This window comes from Protopterus annectens, chromosome 4.part1, assembly GCF_019279795.1.
Source record: "Protopterus annectens isolate FY-2018-M chromosome 4.part1, PAN1.0, whole genome shotgun sequence".
Classification (NCBI taxonomy): domain Eukaryota; kingdom Metazoa; phylum Chordata; order Ceratodontiformes; family Protopteridae; genus Protopterus; species Protopterus annectens.
In genome coordinates, this window is record NC_056734.1 from 772,585,965 (window position 1) to 772,610,152 (window position 24,188).

At 44.0% G+C, this 24,188-nt stretch overlaps 1 protein-coding gene across 1 annotated transcript in view; it reads left to right on the forward strand.

Annotated features, from left to right (window-relative positions):
- The window catches only part of DHX36 (DEAH-box helicase 36), a gene marked incomplete in the record, with an annotated part of 1,900,459 nt that overhangs the window by 1,026,201 nt on the left and 850,070 nt on the right, over positions 1–24,188 (forward strand).

A 24,188-nucleotide genomic window follows, 5' to 3' on the forward strand; every position in this document is an offset into this window, starting at 1 on the left:
ATTCAAAGAGTTCCACAGCAAGAACAGGGACAAGGATTTTACTCGAGACTTTTCTTAGTACTCAGAACGGACAAAGCCTGGAGACCAATACTGGACCTGTCAACCCTAAATACTTTCCTGGATGTTCCAAAATTCAAAATGTTAACACTTCAGCAACTTCTGCCCGTGCTGGGCAAGACGGCTTGGCTAGTTACTTTGGACCTCAAGGAGGCATACCTGCATGTCCCAATCAGACAATCATGCAGAAGATACCTCAGATTCATAGCAGGCTCAATGCATTACCAATTCCCTGCACTGCCCTTTGGCTTATCTACTGCGCCCAGGGTCTTTACAAAATGCCTGGCACCAGTAATTGCATTTTGCAGACAAAAAGGAATTCAAATATATCCCTACTTGGACGACTGCCTTATTCAAGCAGAGAGCAAGGACATTCTTCTAATGCATCTGGCGTTTGTAAAAAGATTACTAATTTGCCTAGGGTACACAGTAAACGAAAAGAAATCAAAATTAGTGCCCTCTCAAGAGATAATATTCCTGGGTGCAAGCTTAAATACAACTACCCAGATGGCTTATCTCACGCCAGACAAACAAAGGCACCTGACTCATTACTTTCAAATGATGGCAACAAAACCCAGCTCCCTGCAAGAAAAATTCTGCAGGCCCTGGGCTTCATGGCATCCTGCATTCTACTAATTACATATGCAAAACTGCATATGAGGAAACTACAATGGTATCTAAAAAGTGTTTGGACTCAGCATTGTCACAGCCTGGAGACCATCATAACTTTAATTCCCTGCCTACAACAGGAGTTTCGATGGTGGTCCCAGGCCTGTCACCACAACAAAGGACAGCCTTTCACCTTACCCACAGCCAGGCAGACAATAACAACGGATGCATCGGATTATGCCTGGGGGCACATATGGCAGGAAAATGTATTCAGGGCACGTGGCCCAAGGAACAAATGCATCTTCACATCAATCAAAAAGAGATGCTAGCTGTACAGAATGCCCTGACAGCTTTCAAGGACCTATTACATCCAGGACAACTATTAATAAAGACGGACAATACCACAGTTATGTGGTACATAAGCAAGGGGACACACATTCCTACCCCCTATGCAGGCAAGCCATGACTTTGTGGAACACAGCACTGACCTATCAAGCACATCTGCAGGCACAATTCCTGCAAGGAACAAAAAATACACTGCCAGACGAACTAAGCAGAAATCTCATGGATCCTCACGAATGGAAGCTAAATCCACAGGTGTTCAGCATGATAACGAGGAAATGGGGACGCCCAGACATAGATCTTTTTGCCTCCCCTCACAATTACCTAATACAGAAATTCTGCACAAGAACTTATCACTCTCAAGCATGGAAAGTGGATGCCCTATCATTCAGCTGGAAAGGCCTGACAGTCTATGCCTTCCCTCAGATGCCTCTTCTTACCAAGGTGCTCCTAAAAGTCAGACAAGAAAGGCCAAAAATGATCCTGATTGCCCCAGACTGGCCACGCCAGCACTGGTACCCAATCGTAAAGAGCTTATCTCAAGGCCCAGCTTGGCCTCTACCTCAAATTCTTCATCTTCTGACACAACAAAACAATCAGATTCTGCACAGTCAACTCAGAACCTTAAATCTGGCAGCATGGCAGATAATGTAGCCACTCAGACTGCACCTCTCTCTAAAGCAGTTATGGATGTCATTTTAGAAGACAGGAGGCCCAGCACTAGGAAATCTTATGCAGAAAACTGGAAGAGATTCTGTGCTTGGAACCAGGCACAAGGGCTCGAGCCACTTGTCCCTAATATACCTCAGATTTTACAATACCTAACTGAGATGCTGGACAAAGGCCTATCTTTCTCATCAATTAAAATCCATGCCTCTGCCATTTCAGCTCATTACAATACGGACCCTCATATTTTTCCACATCCTCAGAGGGGCAAAAAATATAAGACCCCCAAGGAGAGCACCAGTACCAACTTGGGATCTCAATTTCGTTTTAGAAAAACTCACACTGCCTCCTTTTGAACCAGCCAGCACAGCTGATCTAAAATTCTTATCATGGAAAACTGCTCTGCTCCTAGCAATAACTTCAGCAAGAAGAGTCTCAGAGTTACAGGCATTAATGGCTGTGGAACCTTTCATCATTTTTCATCAGGACAGGGTCTCTCTTAGGACAAACCCAACATTCATGCCAAAAGTGGTCTTCAATGTGGCCTTGAACCAAACCATTCATTTACCTACTTTCTACCCAAATCCCCAGAATAAAGGGGAGAGACTATTGCACGCTTTGGATATACACAGACAACTACGATTCTACTTGGACAAAACAAAAGCTTTCAGAAAAACTGAGCAACTGTTTGTATCCTATGCTGCAGGATCACAAGGAAAGCCTATTACAAAGCAGACAATTTCAAAATGGATAGGCCACTGCATCCGCTTCTGTTATGCACAACATGGCAGTTCAGTGCCTAAGGACATTAGGCCTCATTCTACCAGAGCAGCAGCCACTTCAGCAGCTTTTCTCAGAGGAGTACCAACCAAAGACATTTTAGAAGCTGCAACATGGAGCTCAGTGCACACTTTCACCAAGCACTACCACTTACCTCTCTACTCTAAATCCAGAGCAGGCCTTGCCACTGCTGTTCTGCAGGGCCTGGTAGCCTCTCCAAATTCAATTTATACCCAGCCACCCAACCTCAGCTTTGAGATTCTACCCAAGTGTAATGACTGCAACAGTGAAACACGATGAACATAGTACAGTTGTGTACCTACCATAAATGTAGATGTTTGAGTGTATTCACTGTTGCAGTCCAGGTTACCCACCCACCATCCCCCTTTTCATTGCTGGAACTTTTCTGTACTTCTCAACTCTCTACAACCTATGTGGTGTATTTGCTTGTAGATGAAGGAAATGTTTATAGTAATATATGCATGTTTTTTGGCATAATTTTATCTTTCCAGCCTTCCTATCTGGGGGCACCTGACATCTGGGACAAGAAAAACTGAAGAAAATGGCGTAGGTTGCTACTTTTATACCCCTGGTGCGCTGACGTCAGGGAAGAGGCGACAGCAACGGACACCGGACTAAGACTTTGGAACTCTGCCGACTGCGGGTCGCTTGCCAGCAGGATAACCCAAGTGTAATGACTGCAACAGTGAATACACTCTAACATCTACATTTATGGTAGGTACACAACTGTACTTTCCTCAGAGGGGCTAGCAACTTGAGAGCCCCCAGAAGGGCACCAACACCAGCTTGGGACCTTAACTTTGTCTTGGAAAAGCTTACCCTGCCTCCCTTCGAACCAGCTTTTTTTGCAGAGCTAAAATTTCTCTCATGGAAGACAGCCTTCCTTCTGGCCATCACTTCAGCCAGAAGAGTCTCTGAACTGCAAGTACACATGGCTGTGGAACCCTTCATCATCTTCCATGCAGACCGGGTATCCCTCAGAACTAACCCATCCTTCGTGGCCAAGGTGGTGTCCAGTGTGGCTCTCAATCAATCCATTAATTAAATTCTAGTCATCCCCCTGGACTTAATGACAGAGAATTTTAAGGTGCATCTCAAAAGAAGAAGGTTAACACATTAAATATTTTTGTTATAAAGTGGGGGGGGGTTATATATACTATTTTGTTGGAATAGTATACATTTAATTATATGTGTTTTATAAAAATAGTTGTTTGTGCCATTTTTTCATATGTTGCTTTTAAAGTTGTGTGCAATGAATTCAAATGAGTGTTAATTAATTATTGGATGATTAAGTTACGATTTGCTTAAATACTAGTAGGGTAAATGAATTTGTTATTCAGTCTGAGGAAGTCTTATACAAGACGAAAGTGCTTACTGAGTAAGCGTTTGTGTTTTCTGGTGATTAAAGGCTGTTCAGTGAAGTTACTTTGAGTCGATTCTTCTTTACAATACTTTCATTTGCCCACCTTTTTTCCTAATCCCCAGAACAAGGGGAAAAGATTCTGCACTCTCTAGATGTGCACAGACAGCTCCGATACTATCTGGACAGGACTAAACCCTTCAGAAAGTCAGATCAGTTGCTGGCTAGATTTGCTACAGGGGCGGAGGGCAAAGCCATTTCTAAGCAAACCATTTCCAAATGGATAGCACACTGCATCCATTTCTTCTACAGACAGCATGGTAAGCCTCCTCCCAAGGGGGTCAGGACGCACTCCACCAGAGCAGCCTCTACCTCTGCAGCTTTCTTCAGAGTAGTCCCAACCAGGGACATTCTGGAGGCTGCCACCTGGACATCTCTTCACGCTTTTACCAAGCATTACCACCTGCTTCTATTCTCCAAATCTAGGGCAGGGTTTGCCTCTGCAGCATTTCCTCAGTTTTGGGAATCTACCCAAATGTGATGACTGCAACAGTGTAACAGGAAGAACATGGTACAGTTTTGTACACTTACCATAAATGTAGATGTTCGAGTGTATTCAGAGTTGCAGTCCTGGTTTCCCTCCCTCCACCCCACCCCCTTTTTTTTCTCTTTTTCCTTTTGTTACCCTTCTCCCTTGTTCTCCTTTCCTTACAAAGGACATTTTGGTATTTATTTTCCACTGGTGGGGTTCTTCCACCAGAATCTGGCCTCCTACTTTGGAGGCTCCAGATAAGTTAGGGCAAGAAAAACCGATGTAATGGCATCGGCTGCCTTACTTTATACCACTGACAACCTAACGTCAGTCCTCAAGCAAAAGCAACCAACGCAGAAATACTAAGTCTCTGGTATTCGGGGCGGCCGAGGGCTGCCCTGGCAGGGTAACCCAAATGTGATGACTGCAGCAGTGAATACACTGTAACATCTATATTTATGGTAAGTGTACACAACTGCACTTTCTACAGGGTCTGCCATACAGCCATTCCTAAGCAGTGCTGCTTTGAAATTTTTCAAAAAAGAATCTGCAGTTTCTTTATTAACCTTAAATAGATAGTATAACCCCAAACCTTCAAAATCATTACCTCCATATGCAGCAAGAATGATCATGACACTGCGTTTGTTTCCTAGTTCCACTTGAGAGCATAACTTGTGAACAAGCTTCCTAGTCACATTAAGCAGAGCCCTTCCCTGGCCCTCTCCAAACACAGTTTGGATCAATGGATGTGGAATCGCAAATTCACACCTGGGGTGGAACCTATATCTCTTATGGACAGGGGCAAATTGTAAGATATCCAAGTAAACCAAAAACGAACCAGCACAAAAGAGAAAAGTGCCTAAATCATAGTTTATTGTGGCAATATCTGAATCTACATAATCCAAACCGGTTTCCGCTATATAGCAAGCCTTCCTCAGTGCAATAGAAATAAGTCATCTAGAAAGCACATCCTGGTTATTCCTTATATACCCAAGACTATTAAAGGTGTATACACCTCGAAACAATATATACACACATTTCAAAAGTGAAAAGTATAAACTATAAAATAAAAATGTATGTATATGTGAAGAAATGAATCCATTAACTTAAACTTCAAAATACATCAAATGATAGGCTGACACCAACTTAACTCATTTGTTTCATTTAAACCAGGTTTGAATAAAGCTCCTAACCTGGTAATCCATAAGGATTACATATTATTTAATCTGTCATGCCAGCCTGCTTTAAAATTTCTATGCATGTCAATTTTGTCAATAATAGTGAATTTAAATTGTGCAGTTCGGTGAATCATGGTATGTTTATATAGGGCATTGGAGATTTTATGATTTCTCATGGCGCTAAGGTGTTCACTTATCCGATGTCTGAGTGGTCTTGAAGTTTGGCCTACATAAAAAGAGAAACATGTGCATGTGGCCAAATAGATCACCCAATCAGTGCTGCAGTTACCAAAAATTTGTATCTGGTATACCCTGGAGGTATTACAACTAGTAAATTCTTTGGTCTTAAAGATATGTCTGCATTTACTGCAATGACCACAAGGAAAACAGCCTATCAATGGATCACCAAATAGGGTTGTCTGAATCGGAGTGGGCGGATTATACCTTTTGTAATGTGTAAAATGGGAATGGATAGTTCTACCCCTACGATAAGAAAAAGCACATCTTTCAGGTAATATCTCATTCAAATGTTCATGAGCCCGCAAAATATCCCAATGATTATTAATGATGTCTCTAAATGAGGGTGTATTACTGCCAAATGTAGTAACAAACCTGATGGGTTGAGATGTTATTGCTTTAGGTCTATTATGTGAATGTTTATATTGTAAAAGTTGTATTCTGGGCATCTCTTTAACCTGATTGATAGTTTAGGCAATGCGATGTCTTTGATGCCCTCTACTTATCAATCTGTCAGTCAGATCTTGTTCACATTCTGAATGGGATTCTTGAGAAGAACAAATACGTTTCATACGTAAAAATTGAGATTTGGGGATGTTAATGATGTGGCGGGGATGATAACTAGATGCATGCAAAAGTGTGTTATATTGTGGAAATGTCCTATGTACACGAGTTGCCAGCGTATGATCAGCCTGTCGAAAGACTAATACATCCAAAAAAACTATTTCTTGGTGTTGTATATTTAGAGTAAACTGAATATCCCATGTGTTGTTGTTCAAATATTTTACAAATTCATGTACTAAGGTCAAATCACCCTGCCACACCATCCAACAGTCATCTAGGTATCTTCTCCAAATATCTAGTTGTTCCATGTAAATATTGTTATGAGAATCATATATAAATTGTTCTTCAAAAAACCCCACGAACAAATCTGCATATATTGGAGCAAAAGATGCTCCCATAGCTGTGCCTCTTACTTGCCAATACGCTTGTCCTTCACAATAAAAAAATGTTCTTAGTCAACACATATTGAGTCGATTTGATTAAATAGTTGTTGAATCCCAGAGTATATAGTTGGGATCTATCTAGCCAATATGCAATAGCTGATATACTAACATCATATGGGATGCTGGTATAAAGGGAAGTGACGTCCAATGTACATAGCCATCAATCTGATTCCAGTTGTGTATCTTGAACAATATTTAAAAATTCTGTAGTATCTTGCAATCTGGATCTGACCATAGGTAGTAATGGTTTTAAATAATATGTGAGGAATGCTGATAATGGTTCAGTGAGAGATCCTCTGCCGGAAACAATAGGCCTACCGGGTGGGCATGTTGGATGTTTGTGGATCTTTGGAAGCAAGTATAGATACTGGGCGATATGATCAGAAAATTTGAGTTGTTTGCATGTATGTTTGTCAATAACACCTTCCTCTGTGGCCATATCCAAAAAGGAATCAATGTGTATTTTGAAATTGGGTGTTGGGTCCACCACCATATGTATGTAAAAAGGGCATCAGACAATTGTTTATGGGCTTCCGCTTGGTACATCGACCAGTCCATTATTACAATGCCTCCCCCCTTATCAGCTGGTGCAATTACTATATTATGATTGGAACTGAGTTCCTGTAGCGCTTGTTGTTCTTGCAAAGTTAAAGTGTGTCTCATAGTCTGATAGCCTAAAGAAAAATGTAGATCTTTTGTAACACATTCTTTAAATATGGCTACATGCTTGTCCATGGGGGGTTGAAAATCTGATTTCCCAAATTGGAACCCAGTAGATCTTTGAGACTCACCAGAATCGGAAAAAAATATTTTAAGGTTAATCAATCTACAAAAATAATTAAATTCATTGACCAATATGTGTTCAGGGACAAAAGATGTCGGCACAAAATTTAGACCCTTATTAAGTAATTTATTGTGGACAGATGACAATTCAAATGAAGATATATTATGCACATTATTTATTGACTCACAATTTTCTGTAACAAAAGTTGCAGACTGTGTGTGTACCTTTTCCTGTGTTTTCTACCACCTCTACGTGTCCTGAATCTAAAGGGTCTGTTGATTGTTTTCTTTTTGCCACTGGGGACTCCTGGTTGGAAGAGCAGTCATAATCTGTGGCCGAAGATGTCTCATCTTCTGAGGTGCCACTTGTTGTTTGAGTATTTTTTCTTAATATAGACCTAGGTCTTTTTCTCCTATTAGTTTTGTTGCTAGAATCAAAAAATCAAACACTTTTCTGAGTGACAAAGGGTTTCCCCTTTCCATAGTCAGCCATATCACGTTGAAATTTATGTGTTTTCTTTTTGATTAGTTGCTCCTCCAGTATTGCAAAATCTTTGGCCAAATTTGTTAGGTGATTATTGTAAAAGTCTTCAGACTCAAAAGCTTGAGCCTCTAGACAGTTGTTATAAATTTCTACAGTCTGTAAATCGATCATACGCTCATAATAAGAAATAAGGGTATCAACAAATAGCATAGAAGCTTGATGTTGGGTTTCTGCCCAGTCTTTAGAGAACTGTTGATCAATCAAAACCCACTATGGGTTGAATACGATTTCTTAACCCCCGGGGTGTAATATTTTTCAATTTATATGCCTTAAATAACTTGATATGCCAGATGTTGGCTCTTAGAGTTCTCATATTTCTGGTTATTTTTTGGAACAATATGGCACAAAGATATTTGGCATCCCCCCTGTTGGTATTGGGATCACTAGGACCAGATAGATTTAAGCCAAAAACTTCCAGATTGTCCTGTCTGTAAGATACTCAAGGCATAGACACAAATCCATGCCATCTTCTTTCTCCTAGGAGCCATATATTGGTAAAATCAGTTTATATTGGCTAGGCTTGTTAAGGGCTTTTAAGCCGTTAGCCTAGTAATCTCCTGTGAAACTGATGGGTGATGAGTGAGGCAACACAGTATTCAGTTGACAGTGGAAAAGATGTAGGAAGATGGGCCCATCATTTGATTGCTGATGGTTAATTGTTTGGAAGGAACTCCTTGATAAGTGTGTTCAAAAATGAAAACCAGACTTATTGCCTAAGATGCTTTTGAAGACCTAGATATCTTTTATTTTGTGCCATAGTTTGACTGTGAGAAATTTTAATAGTGAAGATATCTCCTAACAAACACAGAAGATGCTCATGTCAGCTATTCTTCATTACGACCTTCAGAAGCTTTCTAAGACCCTTCCTTTTTTTTTTTTTTTTTTAAATACCTTTATTAAATTATTGCTTAAGACATGGGCAAACGTACGTTTATAGAAAAGAAAAAACATATTAACATTTTACATTTGCATACAAAATACATTGCTTGTTTTCTTTCTTTGTAATCGGTCCAAATTGCATACAAAATACATTGCTTGTTTTCTTTCTTTATAATCGGTCCAACATTACATAAATTGTTCAGTTCATGCCTTCCCCTAAATCTGACTCCTCCTCCTAAAAATATTCATCATGTATTCCCACAGTTTACATTTATTTATATGTAATTTGCTCTTTTCCTATTCTAAAGATCCCTCTTCCAGTTTTATCTCTGACAGTATTCAGTATTTCAAATAGAGTTAGTTTAGATTTTGATTTCTGTTTCCTAGTAATTGCCTTTTGACAGCCAACATAATTGAACTTAACAGTGACTTAGTGATGAGTGTACCCTAGGGTGAGAGACTGGTGATTTTAGCGGATTTCAATGGGCATGTTGGAGAAGGGAACGGAGGGATGAGGAAGTGATGGGCAGGTACGATGTTAAGGAGAGGAATGCAAAAGGTCAGATAGTAGTGGATTTTGCGAAAAGGATGGACATGGCTGTTGTGAATACATATTTTAAGAAGAGGGAGGAGCATTGGGTGACGTACAAGAGTGGAGGAAGATGCACACAGGTGGATTATATCTTATGCAGGAGGGCCAGTCTAAAGGAGATTGGAGACTGTGAAGGTGGTGACAGGGGAAAGTGTAGTTAGGCAGCATAGAATGTTGGTCTGTAGGATGATGGTGATCAAGAAGAGGAGGGCAAGTGTGAAAGCAGTGCCAGAGATCAAATGGTGGAAGTTGAAAAAGGGCGATTGTAAGCTGGAGTTCAGGGAAGAGTTAAAACAGGCACTGGGGGGCAGTGAAGAGTTACCGATTAGCTAGGTAACTGCAGCAGAGATGATAAGGGAGACAGCTAGAAAGGTGCTTGGTGTGACATCTGGACAGAGGAAGGAGGACAAGGAGACCTGGTGGTGGAATGAGGAAGGTACAGGAGAGTATACAGAGGAAGAGGCTGGCGAAGAAGTGGGATTGTCAGAGAGATGAAGAAAGTAGACAGGGGTATAAGGAGATGTGCATGGCAAAGAGAGCGGTGGCTAAGGATAAGGCATATGGAGAGTTGTATGAAAGGTTGAATACTAAAGAGGGAGAAAAGGACCTGTACCGATTGGCTAGACAGAGGGACTGAGCTGGGAAAGATGTGCAGCAGATAATGGTGATAAAGGATAGTGAGGGAAATGTACTCACAAGCGAGGAGTGTGTGTTGAGCAGATGGAAGGAGCACTTTGAGGGGCTGATGAATGAAGAGAATGAGAGAGAGAGAAGGTTGGATGATGTGGAGATAGTGAATCAGGAAGTGAAACAGATTAGCAAGGAGGAAATACGGACAGCTATGAAGAGGATGAAGAATGGAAAGGCTGTTGGTCCAGATGGCATACCAGTAGAAGTATGGAGGTGCTTAGGAAAAATGGCAGTCGAGTTCTTAACCAGATTGTTTAATGAAATCTTAGAAACTCAGAGGATGCCTGAGGAGTTGAAAAAGTGTTTTGGTACCGATTTTTAAGGATAAGGGTGATGTGCAGATTTGTAGTAACTACAGAGGGATAAAAACTAATCGGTCACAGCCTGAAGTTATGGGAAAGAGTAGTGGAAGCTAGGTTAAGAAGGGAGGTGATGATTAGTGATCAGCAGTATGGTTTCATGCCGGGAAAAAGCACTACAGATGCAATGTTTGCTCCGAGACTGTTAATGGAGAAATATAGGCTAGGTCAGAAGGAGATGCATTGTGTCTTTGTGGACTTGGAGAAAGCATATGATAGGGTACCTAGAGAGAAGTTGTGGTATTGTATGAGGAAGTCAGGAGTAGCAGAGAAGTTTGAGTGGTACAGGATATGTACGAGGGTAGTGTGACAGTGGTGACGTCTGCAGTGGGAGTGACAGATCCGTTTAAAGTGGAAGTGGGATTACATCAAGGATCAGCTCTGAGCCCTTTCTTGTTTGCAGTGGTGATGGACAGGTTGACAGATGAGATCAGACAGGAGGCCCCACGGACTATGATGTTTGCAGATGACATTGTGATCTGTAGTGAGAGTAGAGATCAGGTTGAGGAGACCCTGGAGAGGTGGAGATATGCTCTAGAGAGGAGTTTAATGAAGGTCAACAGGACTAAGACAGAATATGTGTGTGTGAATGAGAGGGGGGATAGAGGAATGGTGAGGATGCAGGGAGTAGAGTTGGCGAAGGTGGATGAGTTTAAGTACTTGGGATCAACAGTTCAGAGTAATTGTGATTGTGAAAGAGAGTACAGGCAGGGTGGAATGGGTGGAGAAGAGTGTTGGGAGTGATTTGTGACAGACTGGTACCAGTAAGAGTGAAAGGGAATGTCTACAAGAGGGTAGTGAGACCAGCTATGTTGTATGGGTTGGAGACGGTGGCATTGACAAAAAGGCAGGAGTCAGAGCTGGAAGTGGGAGAGTTAAAGATGTTAAGATTTGCACTGGGTGTGACAAGGATGGACAGGATTAGGAATCAGTGTATTAGAGGGTCAGCCCAGGTTGGGCGGTTTGGAGACAAAGTCAGAGAGGTGAGATTGCATTGGTTTGGACATGTGCTGATGAGGGGTGATGGGCATATTGGGAAAAGGATGCTAAGGATGGAGCTACCAGGTAAGAGGAAAAGAGGAAGGCCTAAGATAAGGTTTATGGACGTGGTGAGAGAGGACATGCAGGCGGTTGGTGTGACCTGAGCAGTATGCAGAGGACAGGAAGAAATGGAAACAGATGATCCGCTGTGGTGACCCCTGACAGGAACAGCCAAAAGAGAAGTGACTTACCCTCTCTAGGCATTTCACTTCCTGCATCCAAGCTCAAAAGAATAATTTCCTCAGTTACAGCAATTTCCTCATCCAGTATTGCTCCCAGATTACTCTGTAAAGAAATTTTAAAATCTACCAATTCATTACACTCCCAAAGCATGTACCTCCAATATTTCCAATCTGCCAGAGGAAAAATTCTTTGAAATCTGCTTTCTATATGCAAGTACGTATGCAAATGCTAAGCAAAAATACTTAATTTTCAGGACTTTGTTGTATATTTGGGAGCCATGCTTAGGTCCTCACATTGTAAATTGCTTTTCCAACCTACTCTGATTCTTAGTTATCATACAGTATTTTATAAGCCCTACTAATTATCCCTTTTTTAACAGAATCTTCTGCAGTTAACATGCCCTTCTTCCTTTCTCTTTGTTTATACTCTCTCAATCCTTGATAAGGAGGGCAGTCTTTAGGCTGCAGTCTAAAAAGGCTTCTTGGCCTCATCCCACTCTATTACCTTCCCCTTTCTAGTTGTTTGCTCCCAATACCTTCTTTAGTCAGTTTTCTGTATTACATTTTAGCTCCTTCTTGCCTATCTTCTGTACTCTTATTTGCAGTCATCCCTATTGGCAAAATCTCCTTTTTCCATTCTCGTATTGATTTGGTTCTTAAAATGCTTTCTGCTACTTTATGAATAATAGAATCTAATGATGTCTCTTTCATTCATTGTCACCACTGGGTGTTGGATCCGTCCTTTCCAAAAGACTAACGCTTTGTGTCACTAGCTTCTCTCACTCCCATAATACACTGCGACTCTACTAACTCCTCATATCTTGTGTGCCGCTTTCCACATTGGACATGATTGCCATTGCTATTTCGAGCTGTGATAAGTAACTGTTACGATTTTCTTTTGGTTTCTTTCTGCTATTCTGTAGCGATCTTTAGCTTTTGTGTAATTTAGCTCCTGTCCTCACCTCCAACATTTTTTAAGTGATCTAGTGATTCGCATCAGCGTTACCCCCCCCATCATCTCACTTTTCCCCCATTTGGCTTTTTTTTTTTTTTTACAGAAAACTTAGTTTGGGTAGTCTTGGTATTTTTTGCTGTGTGCGAGTGATCTGTTTGTGTGTGAGCCTGTCTCACGCTTCCTTTTCTGGTGCTGTTTGCCCTGCATGTGGTGTGTCATGGGAATGGCAGATCTACGCGGTTTGAGAGAGACACCTCTTGTGGGCATATAACCCCATAAAACCCCAAATTTGGATGCCCATGAGAGGTGTCTCTATTGCTTATGTCCTGACCATTTGGATCAGGATTGTAATGTTTGCACAGGTTTCAGTACCCATGCCTTGGACCACAGGAGGATTAAACTGATTAAGGGCTTATTGCCCACTTCTGGAACTCAGAGCCCCAGGCCTGGCTCTTCAAAGGAATGTAAAGATCAGAAGGAGCCCAAGAAACAAGCTCCCTCAGCCTCCCTGGGGGTCTCATCTTTCCCTCCTGAAAAATGTCAAAATTGTCTGGTCTGACTACAATAAACCCGAGGAAAACTAGACCTTCAGTTCTGAGCAGCTCCTCTGATCAGATGCTGTTTGCACTGGACATTCCTCCTCTGACCCATGTAACAACATATCCCAAGGTTTTGGATCCGAAAGGGTCTTTGGTTCCGGCAGACTTTGTGGAGATCCACAGATCTCTTTCTGCCTAGGATCTGAAGGCCTCGGACCATGAGTCTCTGAACCATACCCCTAAAGAAAGCAAGTCCCCCTCGCCTGTTATGGCCTCCAGAGTGGCTCACTCCCCAGCCAGATCCATCCATTCGTACATATCCTCCAGGTCTTCCAGAATGTCCCAATCCAAGATGGACAGGGTGATGCTGAGCTTGTTGAAGGCTCAGATTGAGGTGGGACTGTTGCACTCTCTGTCTCATGTCAGATACATAAGAGCCCCATCACCGCTAATACCCTCTCCTCCTGCGATTCAACCCTCAGCTTTGGAAACCCATGATCTGGGTATCAGGAGAGAGAGATCAGAGCAGGAAGTAGTCCTTTCCTCGACTCCGGCAATGTCCCAGATCGGCTAGGCACAGTCATTGTCGCATCTGTTCCTTGCTTTTGGGGCTTTGGCTTTCAGTAGCTCTGGGACAGTTTCCTCCAGAGCCTTAGGATCCAGGATGGTGTCTGCCTTTTCTCCTCTGGCAGTTTTGGCTGCTAGGAAGGAGGGGGAAGGATTCCAGAATCCGTTGGCTTTCTTGGTGGCAGAGAGTGCATTCTCTACATCTAGAGCTGTAAATCTTCCTCCTCCGGGTTCAGCTTTGTTCCCTTTTGCTCCGAGCCTTGCTACCACTCCTCCTATCCTTGGTCAGCCTGTCCAAGAGGTCCTCTAAGCCCCCTCATTGCAAGGGGGGTCCCTCATTCTTCTGAGTTCTCCTCGGAGTCTTCCACAGAAGAGATACCAAGGAAGAGAGCATGCAAAGGAGGTATGTAGACTCCACTTAGAGTTTCTAATGCAAGACACCGATTTGGATGAAGGAGAGGGGGTTCCCCAGGTCACCACCAGAGGACATCTCCTTTGGAGATATTTTAGAGATCCTGAAACATAAAGGTGTGTGTGGACTGTCCAAACCCCCTCTTCTGAGGAATTGGTCTTTCTTGAGGCCTTTGAGGCAGGCCAATCTACGTATTGGATGACTCCACTGGTGGACGAACTTATTGACTTGGTATCCCTCTGGGCTTGGAAGGAGCTTGACACCGTGGACCCCATTCCCAAGCAAGTGGATTAGTATTGGAGTCCCCCTACTAACCATCTTTGCTGGAGCAAGGATGTTCCAGTTGATGCTATCATAGTGTTAAAATCCACCAATAAAGAGCTGACAGAACAAAGCTCTACCATCCACCACCTAACAAGGAATTTCAGGTGCTGGACAGACATGGGAAGCATTATTATGCCTCTGCCTCCTTTGCACTGAGTGTGTTGAATTATCTGGTCCATTTGACTCATCAGCAAAGGGACCTGGTTCATGAGCTTACCAACTCCCTTCAGGTCCATGTCGGCAGAGGACCTCCCGAAGGTGTCTCCCCAACTGGCCACACTATCCTCCCTAGCCAATTCCTCAATAAGGCTGATTTCCAGTGAGGCTGAAGACACCTCACTAGCATCCGCATTGGGCATAACCCTCGGGAGACATGCCTAGTAGAGCCTTTGTGGGTTTGTGGAACCCTTCAGTGTGTCTTTTACCAATGCACCCATTCGATATTTCCTCCTTGTTTGGGCCATCAGTCAAGGAGACACTCACCCACAGTGAGCAAAAGGGAAAGACCTTGTCTGCCACAGGAATCAAGTTTTCTTCCCTACAAAGGACCTTTTCTAGGAACCAATGTAATGGGAAGATGATGTGGTTCAAGAAATCACAGGGTCCTTTCCAGGGTCTTCCGAGGATTCCTCATCCAGAGGCAGAAAGTGAGGATTTAATGCAAGGTGCTGCCCCGGGGCAGAAGGGGTCCGCAGAATCAGGGGTTAAGGGAACCTTTCTTGGGCAAGCCCTGTCAGTGCTTCTGAAGCATTATCTGACTGTTTTACTCTGGATGCAGTTGGGGGAAGATTTTCCTTGCACCTGGATGCCTGGACAAAGATAAATGACAACTGGGTGCTGGACAGAATATCCAGAGGATACTACATTCTCTTTTCCCTTCCTCTCCCCACCAAAAGAAAGCTCCCTGATATACCACCCAGTCAGAGGGAGCAGGCCCTGCAAAAAGTTCAGAAATGTTTGGGAAAAAGAGCCATCCAAGAGGTCACAAACCACACAGCAAAGATGTGGTACTTATTCATGCTTCTTTTTGGTGCCAAAAAAGACAGGGGATCTAAGGCCCATATTGGACCTGAGCAGATTGAATGTCTAAGTTTCTAATGGTGACAGTTCAGTCCATTCTGCCTCTACTGCGCAAGAATAACTGGATGTCTTCCATAGATCTCCAGAATGCGTACTATCACGTTATCAAATAAAGATCCAGAAATGCTCCAGGAGACACTTGCACTTCTGGCTGGGAGCCAATAATTATTAATTCAGAGCACTGCCCTTTGGACTTGCCACAGCCCCCCGGGTGTTTACCAAATGCACATCAGTGGTGGCAGCTCCTGACGACACCTACAAAGCATCAGCTGTGTCAAGCGATACAGTTCCTTTTACTCCTGTTCAGCCAACTCGGGATTACTCTAAATATGACAGTCAAACTTGACCTCTGTTGAGACCATAGAATTAATTGGAACAAAGTTAAACTCTTGGCACTCAGCATCCTTGCCCACACACACAGGGTGCCGCTCAGCATCCTTGCCCACACATACAGGGTGCGCTGTCTCAGGCAACAGGTTCAGTCCTTGCTAGATACACCCAACCCGCCAGCAGTTCTTGTCTTGAAAGCCCTGGGTTCCATGTTAGTTGCCATCTTACTGGTTCCACTAGCAAGATTTTGCACGAGAGTGCTTCAGTGGACTTTCATTCCAGTGGTCCATTCTGTTTCACCCTCTGAGTCATTGGATCAAGCTGTTTCATGTCTGCTAACATTGTCAGTGGTGACTCGTTGCGGATGATCTTTATCTAAGCAGGACCTTCTCTCTTCCCCCTCCAATGGCCACAGTAACCACGGATGTCTGCTTGTTAGCGTGGGGGGCATTACCAAGGAAGGTTGGTCCAAGGCACGTAGTCCCCAACTGAGACCAAGTTGCACGTCAACATACTGGAGATGAGATCAGTCCTAGTATTATTGCAAGCCTTTCAGGATTGCGTCCTACTGGGAATGATAATTCACAATGACAATATTTCCATAGTCTTATATATCAGCAAGCGGGGGGTTCATACCCCTTAATGCAGAGAGACCATGAGAGTGTGGGAATGGCCAGTCTCTTCCAACCAATTTTTTCTTGCAGTGCACATTCCCGGGAGACCAACGTGTTAGCAGACCGACTAAGCAGATCCATCTTGAGTCTATATGAGTGGTCCTTGAGCTAAGCAGTAGTTGATCAAATTTTCAGCCATTGGGGCCTACCTTGCTGCAACCTATTTACTTCCACTCTAAACTACAAATACAGTGGATACTTAGCTCTGATCCCTCCAAAGGGGGAGTCACGCAGGGATGCTCTAGTCCACGATTGCCCCCCCCCCCAATCTCCTGTATGCGTACCCTCCCATTCCCCTGATCCCAAAGGTTTTGCAGAAAGCCAGCAGGTAGAAGAGTACTTTAATCCTCATTGCCCTCTTCTGGCAATGGCAGTGGTATGGTTCCCCTGATGTTCTTCGTGTTTCACTGTTGCAGTCATCACACTTTATCTGCCTGCAGGTAGCCCTTAGTCAGCCCGAATACCAGAGACTTAGTAGTTATGCTTCGGATGCTGTCACTCCAGGACTGACATCAGGTCGACAGGGGTATAAAAACAGGCAGCCGAAGCCATTACATCAGTCTTTCTTGCCGAGGAGCCCAAAGCAGAAGCAATTTGCAAGTGCTGGTCGGCCGCTACCTGAATTTTCGTTTACGAATTGAATAATCTTGGAAGTCTTCTAAAGCTAAGTACCCCACTGGGGAATCCTTTTTTTCTTGCTCTAACCGATGTTAGAAAAAGTTAATTGTCTTGCCTGTGGAAAACAAATACCTCACAGAGACTTTCATTCTTACTGCGTCCTATTTAGGCCCAGACCACGACGTACCTCGCTGTCAGTTTTGTGCCTTGTTTAACGCCCGAACCATTCGTCGTTGGGCTCTGTCACTAAATTCTTTCGTTCTCAATCTTCGTATTCTGAAATGGCTTCGGTAAGCCATCCAACTACCGATATTCAGAAAAAAACATAAGGATAAAGACAGAGACAGACTTCATAGGTCCAAAGCTGCCGCTGCCGCTTCAGTTAAGCTAGACGCCAGCCCGCCGGTACTCAGTGAGGCGCTTTCGCAGCCCCTGATGCCTGCTTCAATGAATTCACAGGTCTCTGCTGAGACCCATTCGGAGTCTGGTATGTCGCGAGACTCTTCTTTGACTATGGAACCTGCGGATATCTCTACCTTGGATGGGTCCGGAGCCACTGTGCAGGCACTGGCTTCTGAGGCAGTTCTTCACTGAACCGATGTTCGACTCAAACCAACGATTTCTTCTTTATCTAAAACTGCCGCGTTTCTTAGGCCCAGAGTACGCAGTATGCCTAGAAAACTGACAACCCACGTACATGCACCTGCTCCCATGCCACAAAGACAAATGCTTAGAATGGCAGAAGACCTTATTACGCTGATTAGGGGTAGTCAGCCTTCCCCTGCTAAGAGAAAGAGACCAGCCCCCTACAACTTCTACAGACCAGGAGTCCTATGACTCTGAGGTTTCTGATTATGAAGACATGCCTGTTTCTGCTTATGAGGATTCAGATGCAGAGGAATCCATTCCCTCTGCCTCCCCTCCAGAGGATTTTTCTTTTGGTGAAACCTTGCATACATTGAGAGCATTTCCTCTGGAAATGCCAAGACTATCCTCTCTCCAAAAAGAGACTCAGAGAATTCCTAGAATTGCCTCAGCACAGGCCTTTAGGAATACCCCCTGTCCTGGATGTCGTTTATGTTTTTATGTAATCCAGTCTTAACTCCTGACACTTTACCTCTTGCCCATAGGAAACCAGACAGGTACTACAGATTGCCTGACACGCACAAATTTCTTTTCAAGAATCCTACTGCTGATCCAGAGATCATTTCCCAGGGACCTAAGGGTATCAAGGCAACTACAGCCAAGAATCCCACCCCTTTGGACAGGGATTCCAGAGCTTTGGACAGATGGGGTAAGAAGGTATATATCTCTGTAGCTCTGACTATTAGGGCATTGAATTGTCAGTTTCACATGCTGAAGTACCAGCAAAATATTATGGAACTTATTAAACAAAAAGTGACAACCTTTACAGACTTTGCAGAAAGTAAAGAATTGCAGGAGCTTGCGCACTCTGCAAGCCAGGTCAGCAAGCATACTTTGCAGTGTGGCTTTGATGCCCTAGAAGCATCTTTCTGGGCAGCAGTCACTGACTCTGTACTGAGAAGACACGCTTTGCTCAAGTAGCAGACCATGTCAAATCAAAGTTACTAGACATTCCTTTGAACAAGGACAGTTTGGCACCAAAGCAGAAGAGGTTCTTAAAAAGATGGAAGAAAAAGCTAAGTCTATGCAGACTGTTAAAGAATTCTTACAAGTGCATCCCCTAGATTCAGTAGACATTGCCCTTCCAGACATTGGCCCTTTCCAGCCCACTCCTGGCCTTCTCAAACCAGACCCAGGGGAAACAGACCACCCAGACTACAGTCTCAGGGTATGCAGAGATCTAAGCAATGGAGTGCCCCCACCCCTAAAGCAGGGAGTGGTAAGCCACCTCCTTATGGAAAAAACTCGCAACTTCTTTACTCCACTCCCCAGCCCTACCCAATTGCTTGTGCCCCTAGGAGGAAAACTTGCCCTTCATGCAAGAAACTGAATGTCCATCACACAGGACCAATGGAGACTCAATATTGTATCCCAGCGGTACAAAGTTTATTACCACTCACTGCCAACCCCAAGTGGGTTTCCAGACCTTTCCTCCAAACCAGTGGACAGAGGCTCAAAGCCACATACTTTCCCTGCTCAATATCAGAGCTATTCAGCCAGTTCCAATAGAACAGAGGGGTCAAGGATTCTACTCCAGACTCTTCCTGGTTGCCAGGAAAGAGGGCTCTTGGCGCCCAATCCTGGATCTTTCTCAACACCTTCCCGGTGGTACCAAAATTCAAAACGCTTACCCTACAACAGCTTCTTCCTATGCTAGCCAAGGATGCCTGGTTAGTCACCCTAGATTTAAAAGAAGCCTATCTGCACATCCCCATGAGGGAGTCATGCAGGAAGTTTCTACGTTTCAGGGCAGGATCTATGCATTATCAGTTCTCTGCACTTCCCTTTGGCGGGTTTATATTATATGCACGAAAACTGAATCGCGCAAACACGTATTGAGTGGCACATAAAGGGCGAAAGCCCAAAACATCAAATCCCAAACACAACAAACAAATACTGTCACTAACTGTTGTATGCAGGGGGGCAAGCCCCCCTGCACCCCCACACACACCCCCACGTGGGGGCTGCACCCTCCACACACCCCCTACTTAAATATACCAACTCTAAGATCGCACTCCATTGAAGAAAAGAATTCCCTACGGCGGTCTCCATTCATACCTTCGATATTGTGAATATTCGCTTTTTGTGTTGCTCAGTACATGTTCGCGCGATTCAGTTTTCGTGCATATAATATAGACCCCCTTTGGATTATCTACTGCACCCAGAGTACTCACAGAATGCCTGGCTCCAGCCATTGCATACTGCAGGCAGAGAAATATCTAAATTTACCCGTACTTGGACAACTGCCTGATTCAGGCAGACAATCAGGAACTGCTGTTGCAGCACCTGACATTTGTGAAAAGCCTTCTCACTTCCTTGAGGTACACCATCAACAAAAAGAAATCAAAACTGGTACCCAGTCAAAAGATTGTATTCCTGGGAGCAAGCTTGGACACAACATCCCAGATGGCATTCCTCACTTCAGAAAAACAAGTCTGTCTGACAGCCTAGGCCACCAGAACCCAGCTGTCCGCAAGAAAAATACTGCAGGCCCTAGAGTTCATGGCCTCATGTATACTGCTAATTCCATATGCAAGACTGCATATAAGGAAACTTCAATGGTATTTGAAAAGTCTTTGGTGCCAACATTCTCAGGACCTGGAAACACTCATTCATATCATACCATGTGTAAGGACAGAGTTCCTTTGTTGGGCAGAAGTATGCTACCACAACAAGGGACTGCCCTTTACTCAACCCCATGTCACCCAGACCCTAACCACAGATGCATCAGACTGTGCCTGGGGAGCACACATGGATGGCAAATGCATTCAGGACCACTGGAGCCCAAGTCAAATTCATCTGCACATCAACCAAAAAGAGATGCTAGCTGTGCAGAATGTCCTGACAGTTTTCAGATCCCTACTCCTTCCAGGACAACTGCTAATAAAAACAGATAACACCACAGTTATGTGGTACATCAACAAGCAGAGGGGAACCCACTCCTACCCACTCTGCAGGTTAGCCATGGCCCTGTGGAACACGGCCTTGTTCATGCAAGTCCATCTGCAAGCTCAATTCCTGCCAGGCAAGCAAAACTCACTAGTAGACGACTTGAGCAGAAATCTCCTAGACCCATATGAGTGGCAATTGGAGCCCAGCACCTTCAACCTTCTGATTCGGAAATGGGGAACCCCAGAGGTGGATCTCTCTGCCTCCCCCTACAACCACTAGCTTAGCAAATTCTGCACCAGGAATCCTCACAACAAGGCCTGGAAAGTGGATGCCCTATCTTTTCAGTGGGTGAATCTTTCATTCTATGCCTTTCCTCCTCTGCCCCTTCTGTCAGGAGTATTACTCAAGATAAAACAGGACAGACCAAGGACAACTCTGATTGCCAGCACTGGTACCCACTCCTGCACAGCCTGTCACCGATGCCACCTTGGCACCTACACCAGAACCTAACCCTACTCTCTCAGCAGGAGGGACAGATTTTGCATCTGCAACTGCATGCCCTAAATCTTGCAGGCTGACTTATTCCTTGAATTCTCCCCCAGCAACCCTAAGCAAGCAGGTGCTGGATGTATTTCTTGAAATCAGAAGACCCAGTACAGGAAAATCCTATGCTGATAAGTGCAAAAGGTTCAGCTCCTGGATTCAGTCTAAAGGGGAGGACACAACTATGCCCTCCCTGCCTCTAATCCTGGATTACTTAGTAGATTTACTCCACAAAGGCCTATCCTTCTCCTCCATTAAGATACATGCCTCAGCCATTTTGGCTCATTTCAACACTGAGCCACCTCTCTTCTCGCACCCTCTTATCAAACAGTTCCTGAGAGGGGCAAACAACTTAAGGCCACCAAGGAGAGCACCCACCCCTGCTTGGGACCTTAATTTTGTACTGGAAAAGTTCACGCTTCCCCCCTTTGAACCTGCAGCATCAGCAGAGTTAAAAGTCTTCTCTTGGAAAACAGCCCTGCTTCTGGCCATCACTTCAGGTAGAAGAGTGTCTGAGCTACAAGCACTTATGGCTGTGGAACCCTTCATTATTTTCCATGCTGACAGGGTTTCCCTCAAGACCTAACCCTTCCTTTATGCCTAAAGTGGTGTCCAGTGTGGCTGTCAACCAATCCATCCATTTCCCAACTTTCTTCCCTATTCCTCAAAATAAAGGGGAAAGGATCCTGCACTCCTTGGACGTGCACAGACAGCTCAGATTCTACCTTGATAGGACTAGGCCCTTCAGAAAAGCTGACCAGTTGCTAGTCAGCTTTGCAACAGGGGCAGAGGGCAAGACCATTTCAAAACAAACAATTTCCAAATGGATAGCACACTGCATCCATTTCTGCTACAAGCACCATGGGAAAACAACCCCTCAGGGGGTCAGCACACATTCCACTAGGGCAACATCTTCCTCTACAGCATTTCTCAGGGGAGTCCCTACCAGGGACATCCTGGAAGCTGCTAGCTGGAGTTCTGTACGCACCTTCACCAAGCATTACCACCTGCCTATCTTTTCCAAATCCAGGGCAGGTTTTGCAACAGCAGTCCTGCAAGGCATACTAGCCAGCCCTAACTTTTCTTGACTGCCTCCACCCTTCTTCAGCTTTGGGAATCCACACAAGTGTGATGACTGCAACAATGAAACACGAAGAATATAGTACATTTGTGTACACTTACCATAAATGTAGATGTTCAAGTGTATTCACTGTTGCAGTCCTGGTTTCCCTCCCTCCAGCCCCCTGGTTTCTCTCTCTCTCTCTCTCTCTATGACTATTACTCACCCCTTTCAGGGGTATTGGTATTGGTTTTACTGGTGGTCTTTTCCCCACCATAACTTAGCTCCCTATTTGGGGGGCTCCTGACATTTGGGGCAAGAAAAACTGATGTAATGGCGTCAGCTGCCTGTTTTTATACCCCTGGCATCAGTCCTTTAGCGACAGCATCTGACGCAGAAATACTAAGTCTCTGGTATTCGGGCCAACTGAGGGTACCTGCAGGCATATAACCCAAGTGTGATGACTGCAACAGTGAATACACTCGAACGTCTACATTTATGGTAAGTGCACACAACTGTACTTTCTACAGTCTCATGCAAGGTATCCACCATGGATTCTGGAACACAGACAGGGTATGATCTCTCATCCAGCCGAACTCTACCCTCCCAATCTCAGCTCCCTCAGGTTGACCACATGGTCCCTCCACTTCCACCGATTTATGGCAGTCCAGGCTAGCTTCCCCAATCTAATATCATACTTACTTCGCAGAAGCCTTCTACCAAAAAAGTGTATTATAGCAAGTGGAAGAGGTTTTCCATTTGGGCCTTGGTCAGGAAAATGGACCCTTTTTCAGATCTAGTTTCTGCCATTCTCCTTTTCTCAACTTGCTCTCCCATCAACGGACTAGTTTTTCCACAGTTAAGTTGTAGCTGGTGGCGATTGTCAATTTTCATGCCACAGAGGACCTAGCACCCATCTCCACCACTAGACTGTGTAAGGCTTTTATGAAGGAAATTTTCCTACTTAGGCCCCCCATTAAGGATCCTTCGCCACCATGGAATTTGACCATTATCTTGCAAGGCCCCACTCGGAAACCTTTTGAACCAACAACCTCCTGTGATTTAAAGTTTTTATCTTGGAAGACCTGTCTTCTTGGTGGCCATTACTTCTGCCAAGAGGATGTCAGAACTTTAGACCTTGTCTTCAAAACTGCCATATATCAACTTTTTCAAAGATAGGGTTTCTTTGAGAATGAACCCTTCCTTTATGCCCAAAGTGGTTATGGAAACAAATATTAACCAGTCTGTCCATCTGCCAGTTTTTTCCCTAGCTATTCCAGTAAGGGTGAATACATGCTCCATTTACTCCATGTTCATACACAGTTGCATTTCTATCTGCACAGAACAAAGGACTTCAGAAAATCATAACAGTTATTCATTTCTTTTTCACCCAGTCGTTTAGGCTGAGCAGTGTCAAAAGAAACTCTACCAAAATGGATTACTAGCTGTATATCCATTATTTATCCATTGAAAGGATTGCCACTTCCCCGGTCCCCAAAAGCTCATTCAATCGATCGATCGATGTCCACGTCTTCAACTTTTTCATCCAGGACTTCTATTGACAAAATTTGTGCTGCAGCAGCCTGGTCAAATTCACATACCTTTGTTTCTCATTACAAATTGGATGCTATCTCCAGGAATAGAGCATTCTTTGGGTCTATGGTGCTCAGTCATGTCCTTCCATAAGGGC